Below are 12,571 nucleotides of genomic sequence, written 5' to 3' on the forward strand. Positions count from 1 at the left end.
TTCTGAGCTCCATAATCACTGCAGATGGTGACTGCAGCCATGAAATTAAAAGATGCTTACTCCTTGGAAGGAAAGTTATGACCAACCTAGATAGCATATTCAAAAGCAGAGACATTACTTTGCCAACAAAGATTCGTCTAGTCAAGGCTATGGTTTTTCCTGTGGTCATGTATGGATGTGAGAGTTGGACTGTGAAGAAAGCTGAGCATCAAAGAATTGATGCTTTTGACCTGTGGTGTTGGAGAAGACTCTTGAGAGTCCCTTGGACTGCAAGGAGATCCAACCAGTCCATTCTGAAGGAGATCAGCCCTGGGATTTCTTTGGAAGGAATGATGCTAAAGCTGAAACTCCAGTACTTTGGCCACCTGATGCGAAGAGTTGACTCATTGGAAAAGACTCTGATGCTGGGAGGGATTGGGGGCAAGAGGAGAAGGGGACGACAGAGGATGAGATGGCTGGATGGCGTCACTGACTCGATGGATGTGAGTCTCAGTGAACTCTGGGAGTTGGTGATGGACAGGGAGGCCTGGAGTGCTGCAATTCATGGGGTCGCAAAGAGTCAGACACAACTGAGCGACTGATCTGATCTGATGTCCAAAAAGACTGGGAAAAGGGAGGAAAGCTAAAAATAGTCTTTCCTCAGAGAAGTAATTGTTCTATAATTTGTTTGCTCTCCATTCTACAGACTTCTATCAGTGAAATTACATACTCCTATGCCTTCAACCATCACTCCAGTTCTTGCGCAAAGGACTTTATCACCAGTGAAGACCTTGCTGATTAAGTTCACAATCCATAAAAAAACTACCCATTAGACATTTATTCTTGAATGTCTCACTGCAATCCCAGATGCAGATTTTCATAATGTTTTTCTGAAAATCTGTTCTTCCTCTTGGACTCATTAACAGTCACTAAACTCTCATCACCCTACTCTTCCTCTCCTGATCCTCACACACGATCAGACCTCAGTTCCTACCAAGTCTGCCTCTTTCATCTTTGTCAACGGTACTACCCCTGGTCTCCAGCACTTTATCTTCTGTCCAGGTACTGACCATCCGCCATTCCTACGACTGCAAGAGCTTCCTAGAACATTTCCCTGCCTCCAATCTTACCTCTATCCATTATTACAAAGAATTTGCTTGAAAATTCAAAATGATCATCAAATGTTCCCTATCACCTTCAGTATAAAATCTAAAGTCCTTAGCATGACATACAACATCTGTCATCATTTAGGTTCCCTTATATCTGGAGCTTTTGCTTCTTCCCACACCATACAATACACTGTGAATTATCTGAATTACTTGAAGTTCATCAAGTGTTCCCTGCTTCCTTCACATGTCCTTGAATTTTCCCAAGTTGCTTCCACTGCCTGGAATGCCGCCTGCCTCCATTTCTTTATCTAGCCAATTTCTAACTAATAAAACTTGTCTTAGACGCCTTCACCTCTAGACAACCTCCCCTGAAACTTCTCCCTACATGTGCATACAGCTCTCAGGGTTTGCATTCACTTTTTCACTTACAGTTGTGAACATGGTGACAGGTTTATTTATCTTCATTACAATTTGAGCACAAGTTTCTTGATGGCATGAAAAGTAGCTTAAACATATGCATCTGAAATGCTAATTCCCACCACAGCAACATGTATAAATGGGCATATAGTAGATCCAGTAAGTTGATTTCAATAGGTGATATCCTAACCTTATTGAATCACATACCATACTTTTGCAGCCTCCTTTGTGTCTGCCGACATGACCCCCATCTTCTCCTAAAACAGACCCTAGTTTTGTATGTGGTAAAGAGAAGATAAGACACCAAGTAGACCATGTTTCCTAAAACTCCGCTGTCTTTAACAGCTGCTAACTTGAGGAACATGGCATGAAAAGAAACGAGTTACTTTTCACTTTCCTAATATTGGTCCCATCCACTAGCAAATATAATCACTTGCACTGAATTCAAGATATCAGATATTTACATTTATGGATATTTATATTTATAGATATTTTATGTCTGACTCTTTACAGCCCCATGAACTGCAGCATGCCAGGCCTCCCTGTCCATCACCAACTCCCGGAGTTTACTCAAACTCATGTCCATCAAGTCAGTGATGTCATCCAACCATCTCATCCTCTGTTGTCCCCTTCTCCTCCCACCTTCAATCTTTCCCAGTATCAGCGTCTTTTCAAATAAGTCAGCCCTTCACATCAGGTGGCCAAAGTACTGGAGTTGCAGCTTCAGCATCAGTCCTTCCAATGGATATTCTGGATTGATTTCCTTTAGGATTGACTGGTTTGATCCCCTTGATGTCCAAGGGACTCTCAAGAGTCTTCTCCAACACCACAGTTCAAAACCATCAATTCTTCCACACTCAGCTTTCTTTATAGGCCAACTCTCACATCCATACATGACTACTGGAAAAGCCATAGCTTAACTAGATGGACCTTTGTTGGCAGAGTAATTTCTCTGCTTTTAATATGTTGTCTAGGTTTGTCATAGCTTTTCTTCCACGGAGCAAATGTCTTTTGATTTCATGGTTCCAGTCACTACAGGCAGTGACTTTGGAGCCCCCAAAAATAAAGTCTCACTGTTTCCATTGTTTCCCCATCTATTTGCCATGAAGTGATGGGACCAAATGCCATGATCTTCATTTTTTGAATGTTGAATTTTAAGCCAGATTTTTCACTCTCCTTTTTCACTTTCATCAAGAGGCTCTGTAGTTCTTCTTCAATTTCTGCCATAAGGGAGGTGTCATCTGTTTATCTGAAGTTATTGATATTTATCCTGGCAATCTTGATTCCAGTTTGTGCTTTATCCAGCCTGGCATTCCGCATGATGCACTCTGCATATAAGTTAAATAAGCAGGGTGACAATATACAGCCTTGAGGTACTCCTTTTCCTATTTGGAACCAGTCTGTTGTTCCATGTCCAGTTCTAAGTCTTGCTTCTTGACCTGCATACAGATTTCTCAGGAGGCAGGTCAGGTAGTCTGGTATTCCCATCTCTTGAGGAATTTTCCACAGTTTGTTGTGATCCACACAGTCAAAGGCTTTGGCATAGTCAATAAAGCAGATATTTTTCTGGAACTATCTTGCTTTTTCTATGATCCAACAGATGTTGGCAATTTGATCCCTGGTTCCTCTGCCTTTTCTAAAACCAGCTTGAACATCTGGAAGTTCATGTTGCATGTACTGTTGAAGCCCAGCTTGGAGAATTTTGAGCATTATTTTGCTATTGTGTGAGATGAGTACAATTGTGTGGTAGTTTGAGTATTCTTTGGCATTACCTTTCTTCGGGATTGGAATGAAAGCTGACCATTTCCAGTCCTGTGGCCACTGCTGAGTTCTCCAAATTTGCTGGCATATTGAGTGCAACACTTACAGCACCATCTTTTAGGATTTGAAATAACTCAACTGGAATCCCATAACCTCCACTAGCTTTGTTCACAGTGATGCTTTCCAAGGCCCCCTTGACTTCACATTCCAAGATGTCTGGCTCTAGCTGAATGATCACACCATCACAGTTATCTGGGTCATGAAGATCTTTTTTGTATAGTTCTTCTGTGTAGTCTTGCCACCTCTTCTTTGTATCTTCTGCTTCTGTTAGGTCCATTTCTGTCCTTTATTGTGCCCATCTTTGCATGAAATTTTCCCTCAGTATCTCTAATTTTCTGAAGGGATCTTTATTCTTTCCCATTCTATTGTTTTCCTCTATTTCTTTGCATTGATCACTGAGGAAATCTTTAATATTTTATGTATATTAATTAGAAAAAAACTACAGGTCATTGAATTAAATTCAGTTGCCTCAATTTATAAATTCAGTTGTCAAACTATTACTTTCCTTTTTAAGGTTATATACAGCTTTAGAGTGATACTGAAAGTGAAAGTGTGAGTCTTCAGTCGTGTCTGACTCTTTGTGACCCCCTGGACTGTAGCCCACCAGGCTCCTCTGTCCATGGGATTTCCCAGGCAAGTGCGCTGTCATATACTAACCAATGGTAGAGACGAAGTGACCTAATCCTGAGAATCCCATGAAATACTGTGGACGTGGACCTGTTGTTACCTTGACTGACACATGGATGTCAGGCTCTGGATGCATCAGCAACTCATATTGAGGATCATGATTTTAGGAAACCAAGTTAGTTTCTTTTTTTTTTTTTCACCAAGTCATATGTTTATAAAATTTAGGATCACAATAAAATGGAAGTGGGTAGAAGGTACATTCGGAAACTATTTCCTTCAATCCTAAGTACAAGGTGTGCCTCGGTTTAGGTGTGCATCCTAAGCACAATTGTGTGCACAATGCGCTTAATTGGAATATGTGTTAGAAAGCAAAATTCATCTTGCAAGTAAATGGAGGTAAATTTCCTGAGAGCCCAATCTCCCTAAATATGCACAGTTCCTGAGCGGTGAGATGAAATCATTTTCTTTGGTGGATCTGTAGTGTTTTTGTGAGTATTTGATACTGTTGATTTTATCCGTTTTATCAACATGGAGTTATTTGTCAGTGAGCCATCATCCCAGCAGGCTCAGCTCTGAGGGCAACCATTAACTTTGCCAGCGCTGTGAGGATTCTGAGCATTAGTATTCTAATGAGACACTCATGTGTCTCCTTCTATATTAAGGGTATCTTTATGCTAAACCTGCTGCTTCCATGTCTAAACTGAAGTAACAGATTAAAGAAAAATTGACCCAAAAACAGAAGCTAATTTTTTTCTGCAATGTTTTCTACAACTTGTCATTTATAATACCCAAAGTTATTTATAAAGTAGTTTATCCAATCCGTCATCAATGAGGGACCACAAAATAGTCTGCCTCTGCTTACAAACAGAAGTAATTTTTGGTGAAATATGTTCCCATTTCCTTTGCTTGTTTGAAGAGCAAGAAAATATATAGCTCTATTTGATTCCAGGAGTGTTTCAATGGCAAAATGATGAAACATTCCTGACTTTTCCCCAGCTCAGTAAAAGGTAAGACAAGCTGTGCTGTGAATACCAAAGCCTTAGGCAGACGTCCACCAAGAGGGCAAATTTGTTTTTCTTTCTTTGAAGGACTACATGTGGCTCATAAAGTACCATGAAACTAGGGGGAAATGAAGAGGAAACATTAAATCTATGGGGGAAAAGAAGACGTGTGGTATAATATATACATTACAAATCTCTTCAAAAATTTGGTCCTAGGATCTAAAACAATTAAAGCCTTTGAAAAAATGGGCATAATTTTCTTGCCCCAAAGTTACTTAACATGTCCTCTTTATTTCATGTACCACTTTTTTTCCCCTTACTTGCTAAAAAGTGATATCCTTATAGATGTAATTTGTAGAAACTGATTTAGCACTTATAAGTAGAAATATTCATTGTATTTCTTACACGTGCACATATTTAAATTTGTAGTTCCCCTTATTACCACAAAACTTGTACAAAATCAACCTATAACTACACACAAAACATTGCTAAACAATCTATGTAGTTTAAAATATAATATCTGTAGTAACCCTGAAATAACTATGATATTTTGAAATAAAATAATAATAATCTTTGGGATGGCAAAAGAGTAGCTCATGTCAGCTTGGAGTTATAAACAGCAGAGTAGGGATTTCTGAATCCTTACATATAAGAAATAGAGCTAGAATCCATCTGCCATGGCTCTTTAGTTCTCATTCTGAACTTCCAGACTATACTTAGAAACTCTCACTTTAACTAAAATTTTGGGGTTCCCCGTAGAGATCTTCAGTTGATTAGGACATTATATGGATGTGTCCTTTGACTGAAATGCAATGCTTCGTTCTAATATCTTAATGGTTGACAAACTGGGAACGTTTTAACTGTGCGAAATGTACACTGCTTTCTAAGGCTGCTGCTTCTCCATTTTTGAGTAGTCTAGAATAAACTGTTACATAAATTTTAATAACTTCAAATTTGACAAAAGGACAAACATCCAATTAACATTTATGCTTAGGCATTTCAGAACAATCCACATCCAAAACACAGAAGCCTTGTACACTGTCATTAGAAATGTAAACTAGTACAGCCACTACAGAAAACACTATGGCTGCTGCTGCTAAGTTGCTTCAGTCGTGTCCGACTCTGTGTGACCCCATAGATGGCAGCCCACCAGGCTCCCCCGTCCCTGGGATTCTCCAGGCAAGAACACTGGAGTGGGTTGCCATTTCCTTCTCCAATGCATGAAAGTGAAAAGTGAAAGTGAAGTCGCTCAGTCGTGTCCGACTCTTAGCGACCTCATGGACTGCAGCCTACCAGGCTCCTCCGTCCATGGGATTTTCCAGGCAAGAGTACTGGAGTGGGGTGCCATTGCCTTCTCCAAACACTATGGAGGTTCTTTAAAAACCTAAAAATAGAATTACCATATAATTTAGCAGTTCATCTTCTAGGTATATATTCAGAAACAGAAACCCACTAATTTAAAAATATACATACATGTAACACAATGTTTACAGCAATACTATTTACAATAGCCAAGATGCAAAAGCAACCCAAATTAAGAAGATGTGGCATATACACACGTGCACACTCAGAGTGGAATATTATGCAGCCATAAGAATGAAATTTGAAGCAACATGGATGGAACTGGAGATTATCATAGTTTCAAGTGAAGTAAGTTAGGCAGAGAAAAACAAGTGTTACATGAAGTCACATATATGTGGAATCTAAAAATATCAACCTATTTACAAAACAGAAACAGACTCACAGGTATTGAATATAAACTTGTGACTATCAAAGGGAAGAGGGAACCAGGAAGGGACAAATAAGGAGTATGGGATTGACAGACACTAATTACTATATATAAAATAGATAAGAAACATGAATTTACAATATAGGACAGGGAATGACAGCCATTATTTTGTACTGATCTATTAAAAGAATATGGGCTTCCCTGGTGGCTCAGTGGTAAACAGCCCACCTGCCAATGCAGGAGACACAGGTTTGATTCCTGATCAGGAAGATCTCCTGGAGAAGGAAATGGCAACCCACTCCAGTATTCTTGCCTAGGAAATCTCACTGACAGAGGAGCCTGGCGGGCTACAATGCACGGGATCACAAGAGTCAGACCTGCTGAAGCAATTGAACAGTAACTTAAAAGAATATGCAATAATACTGAATTACCATGCTCTACACCCGAAACCAACACTGCATTGTAAATCAGCATCCATCAGAAAACCCACATCCATATACATAGGTGTTCATGCATTCATCACCCCCTGGTTGAGCGCCTACCACATCCACGTGCAGTTCCTTTAGGAACTGGGAGTAAAAAGCATATTGCCTGGCCTTTAAATTTTATAGTCTCATATCAGGAGACAGCCATGTACAAATGAGCCCTAAAGTGTGATACAGGATGGAGAATTCTGACATTGCTACGTGAACCTTAAAGCCATCGAAGAATCCCACAAAGCAAAGTTCAGAAAATGAGTAATTTCTTTGACAAATTTACAAAATCAAAGTTCCGCTTTTCAGTTAAGTGTTCTATAGTAACTATGCCATACAAGTGATATCTGTGACTGTTCAATCTTATCCAGCAATGCTCGACCTTTAAATTAAAAAGAAAAATTATTTAAAATGTGCCTTATTTATTTTTCAAAGTCTTTCTTTCCAAACAAATAATCTTAAATGCCTCTATATCAAACTCAAAATGTAATAAGTCACAAGTATATTTTGAGAAAAGAATTTTAGTTCAATATGAAAATGGAGATACAAGATAATAATATGGAATATAGGTAATGCAACAGACATATTATACCACCATATTATTTCAGAAATATCTTAATATTCATGTACAATAGTGACAATTTTAAATTAAAAAGCTAGCGATATTTTAAAGTTGTTAATACACATCTTTTAAAATGAAGTAGTAAAATGATTAAAATAGATTTCTCCTATCTCATGCAGCAACTGTGATTATATGTAAATTTCTCTCTAATTAGAGAAAACAAGGGAAACGCTATAAAGATTGCTCTACTCTGGTTTATCAAATGAGTCCAGATTTTATCCAGTGCATACCATTTAATTATGTATGCAGACACTTATCTTTTCATGTTTGAATAATGCATAGGAATGGTGAGATGTTTATTTTGAGATATCAAAATGAACAGTGACTGTGCTCTGAAAACAAAGCATTTTGTTTGTTTATTTATTTATTTAAAATGTTTCTATCTCTTGAGCCCTCAGTGGGAGAATTCTGGACCTCCAAAGAGTCTCCTGATCTATATCTGCTATCATATTTCAACTCATTTGACTTTAAATGACCACTTCAAAGTAAGCTGCTTAACAAACAGTTCTTCATTTAGGTCAATAAAAGACTTTTAGATACATAAGACTTTAACTTTTAAAATTTAAAACTAAAACAAAGAAAAAATAAGCAAAAGGCAAGCTCTATAATCTGGAGATAAAGTTGAAAAATATATGATAAAAAAGTGACACATATAAAGAGAACATGCTAACAAATATAATGTGCCATTCTTTTACTAACAGGTATGGAGAGAATGTAGAAAATGCAGCACATTTTAGAAAAAGAATAATAAAGATGGTTATAAATGTACAGAAAATGCTTCAACTTCATTAGAAATAGAGAATTGTAAATATACTTACATATATGTGTATTAGTATATACTGCTGCTGCGGCTGCTAAGTTGCTTCAGTCGTGTCCGACTCTGTGTGACCCCACAGATGGCAGCCCACCAGGCTCCGCCGTCCCTGGGATTCTCCAGGCAAGAACACTGGAGTGGGTTGCCATTTCCTTCTCCAATGCATTCCTATATATTATATATACTTAAATGACAAATACAGCTATATATGATGAATATTTCTATATATGATGAGCGAAGGAATGAGTGAGAGTCTCTCAGTTGTGTCTGACTCTTTGCGACCCTGTGGACCTTAGCCCATCAGGTTCCTCTAGCCCATGGAATTCTCTGGGCAAGAATACTGAAGTGGGCTGCCATTCCCTTCTCCAGGGGATCTTGTCAACCCAGGGATCGAACCTGGATCTCCTGTGTTACAGGCAGATTCTTTACGATCTGAGCCACTAGGGTAGCCCATCAGTACCCGTATACGTATACCCCCTTTACATATGTATACAAGAAATGTGAGCATACCAAGTTTACAGGTGAGTTTTTATACCTACTATACATATTAAGAACAATAGAAATTAGATGAAAATTCATTCTGTCCTGCTGTTCTCAGTACTTATCTCTTATCTCAAATGACAACGCATTTGAACATAATTTTGGATGAGCTTAACAAAGTGTCATTTTGGATACCAAAAAAAAATCTTTCTACTATTTGCAGCACTACTCAAATATTCACATTTAGTAATAGAGTCCTATACTTTTCAAGATATCTAATGAATTTTTGTATGAGACAGTTATTTTGGGGATCTGATACTCAGATGATGGGGGAACAAAGAGTCTGTTAAGCTACCTGCTTAACAGACAAGACAGGCAGGAAAGGCCGAAGTCCTCACAGAAAGGCAAGATTGAATTTAGGTTTGAGCTTACCTCCCCTGACTGCTCCTGTGCATGTGAGGCATGGGGAACAGGGAGACCTGGGTTGAGGGTTTGTTCCAAAATTTATGAGCACATTTTCTTTATTTAAACTAATTTTCATGTGAAAATGCACTGAAATAACTATTTCTTCTAAAGTATTTATCTTAAGCATCTTGGTGCCAGAGCTGGCATGTAACAATCACTCAGAAATGGCAGTATTCATTTCCCATCTGAGATTATTTTAAATTGTCATTTCTTTTAATGAAAAAAAGGACAGATCTTAAAGAAACACTTATGTAGAGCAAAATCATAATGTGCATGCTTCAACATCCTTCATTGTTGAAATGTAAAAATAAAAGTTTTTTTTTCAAACATTTTAAAATAGTTCATTACAATTTTTTAAAATTAGATTTAGTGAAAGCTGTCATTGAGACACTGAAAACAAATGTTTTCAATTTGTCTTTTTATGGAGTTATCTTAAAGCTTCACTCTGGTACAGAACCAAAGTTTAATAAAGAAAACACTTCAGATATTTCATTTTGAAAGAATTTTCTGAAAATTGATGTTTTGTTTAACTCTTCAGGAATTCAAGCTGGAAGATTGCAAGTGACATTTTTTTCAGGAAAGAGTTGCCAAGGGAATCAAATGTGTTATATGAACAATTCACATTCATTAAGTAGGTAGGTTTGTTGGGACTGATCCTGAGTAAACTTTGCTTCCGAGCTGTCTTTTCTAACTTTCTTGTTTGGAACCTCCTGCATATCAATTATTGGAGAAGGAAATGGCAACCCACTCCAGTGTTCTTGCCTGGAGAATCCCAGGGACAGGGGAGCCTGGTGGGCTGCCGTCTATGGGATTGCACAGAGTCGGACACGACTGAAGTGACTTAGCAGCAGCAGCATATCAATTTCCCAGGGCTCTTCTGTGACTCCCGTGGGCATGGTGCTTGTGATTATGCTTCCTGGTTCAGATCTATCCCTTCCCCAGATGCAAACTTTTGATTCCAATTTCCTTGGGCCCTGCTTCATAATTATTTAAACACATAGACACACACACACACACACACACACACACACACACACGAACTAGCACAAGTCTTTCCTCTTTTGTCAATAGGATAATGTAATACTTATTTTAGTAACATTAGTATTTTAACCTCTGTGCTATGCTGTGCTTAGCCAATCAGTCCTGTCTGACTCTCTGTGACCCCATGGACTGTAGCTCACCAGGCTTCCTCTGTCCATGGAAATTCTCCAGGCAAGAATACTGGAGTGCATAGCTTATCCCTTCTCCAGGGGATCTTTCCGAACCAGGAATTGAACCAGGGTCTCCTGCATGCAGGTGTATTCTTTACCAGCTGAGCTACCAGAGAAGCCCATTTTAACCTCTACTCTCACTTAATACAAAAATGTTCTTCTAAAAATTAGAACCGAGGCCTTGGATGAAGTCACTGGTGCATACGGAAGGCCTTTGATGTGTGTAATTCTATGTAAATAAAGTTGAACCTGAAGTAAAATAGAAAGTAAAAACTTATAGTCACCATAGTGTCCTGAAATAAGTTGATCAGTGTTTCCCTCCTCCTTTTCACGCTTTCCCCACTTTCAGGTATTTGTGTTTCTCCAACATCAGTGTACCTGGGGTCTTGGTACAATAAGATACTGATTCAGCAGGTCTGGTGTGCAGTCTAAAGCTCTGAATTTCTAAGTAACTCTCAGTAATACAGCAGCTGGTGGCCTGTGGACTGTATTTTGAGTGTTACTGTGAGACATAGAATGTTTTGTGTCTGGGGAATAAGGCTTGCCTAAATATAGCAGGCTGTAAAGAATGCTTTACCTCTCAAATATTATGAAAAAAATGTCATACAAAGAAAGGAAATGGCAACCCATTCCAATATTCCTGCCTGGAGAATCCTATGGACAGAAGAGCCCAGCAGGATACAGTCCATGGGGTCACAAAGATTCAGATATACTGAGCAACTAAGCACACATATCATATGAAAGATTTAAATACCATCTACATTATGTTAATATATATAGTTTTCTCTATTTTACCCCCACGCTTCCTCAAAATATCTCATCACCACAAAGTAAAAATCTCATTTGAAATAGGTTCTTCGTGGCTTAGCCAAACAAGACTCTCCCAACTTCATTCTAACCATGTAAACTGTGTCAATTTGCTCTACACTTAGTATTTTTTTATACAGGTCAGTACATTTGTAGGAGTCCCTCTGTCTGGGGTTCACTGTCCTGACTTGCCTTTTCTGCTCCCTCTGGAAACTGCCTTCACAAATCAGATCATATTCAGCCACTTTATGCCTCATGATCTAGCACCATATTAATTAATAACCTAACATTAAAGGAAAAAAATCAGCAGAAATTTTTAGAGAAAAAAATATATCACTGCAAAAAGTAAAACCTATAATTATCTTGCTCATTAACATGTTCAGAGCAGCTAGAATTCTGATTGTCAATCAGACTTGTTTTTGTACATTGAAAAATATCTCTTCAAGCTAATGTAGAAAATTGAAGTTAAGATTCAGTAACTGATTCAATAATGACTTCCCACATCCTTTGTCAATTTCCCCTGAGATTCTTATGCAAAAACAGATATAAATCTGCAACAATGATGGAAACTAGGACTATGGATAACAGACATGCCAGATCTTAGAGGGAATTCTCAAGTACAAAGAACAGATGAAGCCCTGAGTCACAGCAACAGGGTGAGAATCTTGGAAAATGACAGTCTGTCCTGAACGCTGACCCACACATGCAGACGCTGCCCCAAGCTGAGGAAACAACCATGAAAGAAAGCAAATTTTTTCCATAGCCAGAAACATTTTTTCCCACTTGAGACCTAACTTCCAACAGCCTTTTGGGAATACAGCAAACCTACTCCAGCAGCAATTCCTTTCCTTTCTCTCCTTATGTAGTGCAGAATCTGCCTGCCTCCATGATAAATGTTAAAATTGTGAGCCATCCATGTTATCATCATAGGCTCCCTTGCACTTAAGGGTGGTCATGTAAACCTGTTCTGAACAATGAGACAGAAGGGGGCTTCCAGGGAAATTTTTTTATCTGAG

Source organism: Bos taurus, chromosome 6 (genome assembly GCF_002263795.3).
Source record: "Bos taurus isolate L1 Dominette 01449 registration number 42190680 breed Hereford chromosome 6, ARS-UCD2.0, whole genome shotgun sequence".
Taxonomy (NCBI): Eukaryota; Metazoa; Chordata; class Mammalia; order Artiodactyla; family Bovidae; genus Bos; species Bos taurus.